At 50.7% G+C, this 6,000-nt stretch overlaps 1 pseudogene; it reads right to left on the reverse strand.

The window, feature by feature from the left end:
* Gm10039 (predicted pseudogene 10039) lies at positions 3,288-4,037 on the reverse strand (annotated as a pseudogene).

The following is a 6,000-nucleotide window of genomic DNA, read 5'->3' on the forward strand; positions in this document are numbered from 1 at the left end:
CGTGCACCACCACCGCCCAGCATTAAGTGCTTTTCAAATGTTCGCATTCTGTACCAATGGTCTATTTTGCAAGCAGAGTGTTCCTCCCTTCTTCTCAGATTGTTGTGCTAGCCAGCCTCTCCCTATACCCCAACACACGTCCCACACACCTGTCTTACACCATCCTGGGTCCAGGTACATTCTAGCTTCTGGCCAGAGGTGTACATGTACTGTACATCCACATTGCTGTACAGGTCCAAACATGCACACACACACACACACACACACACACACACACACACACACACACACACACACCCATACATGCACACACACAAATACACACATTAGAATAGGTACTCAATATGTGTGTTGGATGAATACACACCAGGCATGCATGCGATGCACAGCCCTTCATCCACACATTTATCTAAGCTAAAGAACTCTGGCACCACTTCTTCCCAGCATCCTTGTCTGAGCTATAGACAGGGCTGATTCTCAAGGTCTTTGCCTAGCAAAGCATCTCCTAACGCATTCAAGGTCAGGTTTCCACACAGTCCAGACCAATAAAGACAACCCAGAAAGAATCAATGTGCCCTTCCATCAGTACCCACCCTGTCAAGAGGCACTGCCATTCCACTATGACTTTCTACCACAGGTGGTAATGTACGTCTGCAATCCCAGCCCCTGGGAGTGAGGTGGAAGGATCATGAGTTCAAGGCCAGCCTGGGCTCCGTGGCAGATTTGAAGCCAACCTGGATTATGTAGAACATTTGAGGCCAGCTCGGGCTACATGAGAAGGTGCCTTAAAGCCCTTCCCCTGAAAACATTTCCCTTTATTTCTGTTCATTTATTCATTCATTCAACAAACACATCGAGTACCTATTCTAATGTGTGTGCTTGTGCATTTGTGTGTGTGCATGTTTGTACATGAACAGCAATGTATGTGTGCAACACATCTCTGGCCAGAAGCTGGAGGAAAACTCTCGTGCTTTTCACCTTACTCCTTTGACACAGATGTCTCAATGAACCCGGAACTTAGAATGTTTCAGCTTGGCTGGCTGGCCAGCAAGCCCCCAGGGAATTCTCTCTTATCCCTCTCCCTCCCCTCCCCTCCTCCCTCTCTCCCCCTGAGCCCCATTCCCCCAACACCAGGGTTACAGGCTCTTGAAGCTTTCCCCACGGATACTGTCAATCCAGACTCAGCGCCACCCCCACCCCCCCAACAACCAGAGCAGTCGCTGAGAGCCTTGAGAGATTTACGTCCTGATACACAGAGAGAAGAAGGGTGGGGAAAAGTGAAAATGGAGAGACTGGACCTGGTATAAGCTTTTGAAACCTCAAAGCCCACTCCCAGTGACACACCTCTTCCAACAAGGCCACAGCTCCCAATCTTTTCCAAACCGTTCACAAACTATTTGCGAGCAAGTATTCAAACCTACGAGCCCACTAGAGGACATTCTCATTCAAACCAACACGAGGTACATGGCATTACACCTGGCTAACCCTAAGACAGCTCTACAAAGCTGTGGAGAGTTGAATCAGGCCAGGGTCACTACAGAGAAGGTAAAACACATAAACTTTGCCTTTTGTTATGGCCAGAGACATTATCCATCTTAGTTTTTGGTGGACTTGGTGCCTTTTTAACCTCACTCCTCTAACTTATCTTTCGATCATTATTCACCCCTAAGAAACATTTATTAAGCATTATGACAGGCATTTGGGACACACTGGTGAACAAAGAGACTAGATCTCTGCTGTCTTAGGGATCATGTGCCAGAGGGGAGCTACAAACAGGAGCAAAGAACTGAAAGCCAGAGGTTCAGCTCAGTGGCAGGCACTCGTAAGCAATCCCAGCACTCCAGAGGCAGAGGCAGGGAGATCAAAAACTAAAGCAGCCTGGGCTATGAGTGAAAGGATGGGTACCCACTCAGGACCCCTAAGACCAAGTTCTCAGCACAAAGGAGATTTCTCTTCCTCAGAGGGACAAGGGACAAGGAATAAGAGACAAAGATAGAGGATGAGGGAGAAGGGGAAGGGAACAAGGGAGAAAGGAAAGGGGAATTTAACCGGGAGGATGGACAAATGACTGCCTCTGAATACAGAGGAGACTGATGTGGTCCATAAGAAAATGATAATTTGGGGCTGGAGAGATGGCTCAGTTGTTAAGAACATTGACTGCTCTTCCTGAGTTCAAATCCCAGCAACCACATAGTGGTTCACAACCATCTGTAATAGGATCCGATGCCCTCTGCTGGTGTGTCTGAGAGACAGCGACAGTGTACTTCCGTACACTTTTGACGGCTGGACTTCACACTTTGATAGCTGGGCCTTGGTAGTCAACCTCAGAAAGAGGAAGTGGACAAATAAGGGGACAGACCTCAGTGGCTAGCTTTCGGGATGCCATCTAACTGTTTTAGCAAGGTGGATAGAATATAAGAGAGAAGGGCAGGGCCTGCGAGAGCCATGCTTGCACGCTATGCCTGGCTAGAGTTCCTTCACTGAGTGATACTTGTCTCCGGGAAAACAAAAAGGAGATGGAGCAGGGGAGCTGGAGGGATCCTGTGCAGGGCGTGGGGGGAGACTGTGAGGAGAGCTTTGGAGGCCTCTGAGGACGGGGCTGGAGAATGTATGATTCTTCCTGGGGAGACATAGACAAATGTCTGCTCTCTCCAGAGATGACACCAGGGACCAGTGCGTTGACTGGGGACATTAAGTTATTAACACAAGTAGTAACACACACACTTTTAATCCCAGAATTCGGGAGGCAGAAGCAGAACCTCTGGTAGAGAAGACTAGTTCTCTAAACTGATGATCCATCTCACTAATCCCCCTCAAACTTTTTTTTTTTTTTTTTTGCTTGACACCTCTATCTTTAATCTGCTTCTCCATAGTACTTTAAATTGTGGGGCATGAATAAAAACAGGACTGAGGGCGAGTGGGAGCAATGGCTGTGTGACACCTTTAAACTCACGCTGACTCCCCTTCCCCGCTCAGGGTTTTGCACAAACTCTCCTAAGCACAGGTCTCTCCCGTGTAAAGCAGGCTTAATTTAAGCTAATGCTTAGCAGGACTGCGGTTCACCACTCAGCACAGCGCTTGTTCTGCACAGCGCTTGTTCTAAGTTAAGCTCCTCAACAATGTTACCTGCTACAAACAATAGGGGGCGCATGCCTTTAACCCCAGCTTCACAGCTAATCTGGTCTATAGTAAGTCCCAGGCCAGCCAGAGCCACACAGCATGGCCCTAAGGACTCAACAAAATAAAACGCTCCCCGCCCCCGCCCCGCCCCCGCCCCCAACGAAATGGCACCTGTCAGTATGCTAAACTTGAAAGTGACAAAGCACCAACATCATTACCCAGGCTATTTCATATCCTCCTGGGAGACGGTGGGACCCTTCCACACTCTGCCTTATCACCAAGGCTGACCCAAGTGTCACTTCTCACCATTCCAAAGACGCCGCCTACCCCCGGGGTAGAAAGACAGGCACAGGCACATGGTTTAGAGAAACGTTGTTGTTGTTGTTGTTGTTTAATGGTAAAGCTCAGTAGACTCCAGCACCAGGACTGGCATGGAGTCAAAGCAGCAGGGACGGCTGGGTGACCCCAGGGAGCCTCACATGGCGAAGAGGATGAGGAAGGTGACCATCAAACAGAAGAGTCCCATGGCCTCAGACAGGGCAAACCCCAGAATGGCATAGGAGAAGAGCTGCTGCTTGAGAGATGGGTTCCTGGCATAGCCAATAATCAAGCTACCAAACACTGTGCCAATGCCAGCTCCTGATCCAGCCACACCAACTGTGGCGGCCCCAGCACCAATGAACTTGGCTGCTGTGTCGATGTCCCGGGAAATGACACTGGTCTGGAATTCCCGTCGGGCCACCTGGAGAGGGGAGCTGCTGCAGGAAGGCTGCTTAGATGGGGCCTCTGGTCTGCTCAGGAGGGAGGCAGACACAGGCCTGATTAGACCCCTGGTACAGGAGCGAATCAGAGCTGGAGAAATGAGCAGTGCCTTGGTGGTCTGCATTTTTCAATCTCCCAGCTTTAGCCCTTGGTCTCCCCCTCAAACTTTTAATCCCCCTGCCTCAACCTTCAAAGGAGCTGCGGTCACAGACATAGACTGCCTTTCCCCCACAGTATACATGTTTTCATTGTCAGCAAAAAATTTAGGAGACACAGCTTCGGTGTTTACTGTGGACAGTGAAGGAGGAGAGAGGCCCCCTTTTGACATCTGCCCAGCCCATCTCTCATGAGGCCATAGCTTCAGGGCTCTGCCAAAGGTTCCTCCTTCCAGGCAGTCTCTCTGTACCTGGGCCCTTGCAGCCTACACCGAGCCCAGAACAAGGCACACAGTAGGAGCTCATTGAATGTGCGTTAGACATCACCTTGCCCGTGTAGAAGCAGTCTCGAGGCCCCTGGGAAATCTGAGTAAAAAGGGAAAAGAAACAAAGATAATAATGTTGGAGAATCCTCTAGGTCAGAGTATTAGAATCATGCAATTCTGGATGTGGCCACCAGAGGGTAGTGTTGGCTCACATTCGGCCTCACCCCGGTCCTGCTCATTGACCAAGGTGAAAAAGGATGGAGAAGCAATTATCTTCTCTGTAAGTCATTATTGTGGCCTCTTCAGGGCCCAGCACTGCCAGGAGAGCCAGAGGGGACTATGATCCTGCTCACTCCCTGTTATAGAGACATCCTGAGGGGTCTTGTGCTGTCTCTCCCAGGGTGTCTTCCCCGACCCTTGATGGGCCAAAGAGGAACCAGGGAGACAGAAACCTTCACACCTAGTTACCTCCACCCATGAATTTAGGGGCACATTTTCTCTAATTCCCAGCCTTGGGTAGCCCACACCTAGTTTAGTTCCCTCTCCCTGCCTCCTCTCCTGGCCTAATTCTGGAAAAGGTCACCAGTAGGGGTTGCCCCCCCAGCACTCTCTGAATGACCAAGGACTGGGATTGGATGAGATCTCCTCCTGCCTATTCCCTTGATGACTTCCGCAGGCCTAGGGCTGCTCGATCTCTTGGATCCTGTCACCCAGGCAGATGGCCACTGCACACCCTGCCCCACCCCCCACTCCAATCCAGCACCAGCATAAACCCTTCCTCCTCTTCACGGGATGGAATTCCAGGGGACCAGGCTTTTCCTACTCGTCAGCATTCTTCCCCTTTCCTTTATGCCTCCTCTCCAAAAATCCAATCAAATTCTTTGGGCTCAAGAGTCCCTAGGTGGAGTTCAGGCAATGCAGTCAGAGCACCTACGCGAGTGGCTGGCTGTGTCTTGCGCTCCCTGCTGGCTATATCCGGGAAGGGCAAGATGCAAGGATCTGGAGAGCAAGCGCTACGGAACGGAGAGGTCCTGGAGGAAGGACTCCTGGAGAAAGGAGTCCTGGAGGCAGAAGGACCAGGGTCTCAGGAGGAATGCTTTCTCCGCTCCCAACACCTGTGCTCCCTACCACCTCTCTGGTTCTTGCACTGGGAACCTCGCAGAGGCTTGTGAGCTTTACCTACTCCCGCTCTGAGCCTTCATCCCCTACCCCGACTCCTTGTTTAACACTTGGGCGCGCACCATCCACAAGGGAAGATAATCCAGTCTCCCCATTTCACCAACGACGAGGACACGTCTGTTTTGTTTACTTTTGTGTCCTTTGGACTATAATTAGGCACCCAATAAATTTTGCTGGATGAATCTAAGGATAGACTCTGGGTGTGAGTGCATGGTGGTGTGTGCATCGGTGCCTACGGAGCCAGACGGCCCCAGTGCCCTCGGGAGCTGGAAGGCCTCGATCTCCTGGAACTGAGGTTAAAGAAAATTGTGAGCTACCCTGTGGGTGCTGGGAATAGAATCCGGGGCTTCTGGAAGACCACCCATTGCTTTTTTTGAAGGAGGGGGCTGCCAAACCACTTTATTCCAAGACTTGGGGAAGGGCTGACGAAGTTCCAGGCCTCTGATGTTCTCTGAGAGGCAGATCTTCTCTAAAAGCAGCCAGCACTTTTAACTGCTGAGCCATCTCTCCCGGTCTCT

This window comes from Mus musculus, chromosome 11 (genome assembly GCF_000001635.26).
Source record: "Mus musculus strain C57BL/6J chromosome 11, GRCm38.p6 C57BL/6J".
NCBI lineage: Eukaryota > Metazoa > Chordata > Mammalia > Rodentia > Muridae > Mus > Mus musculus.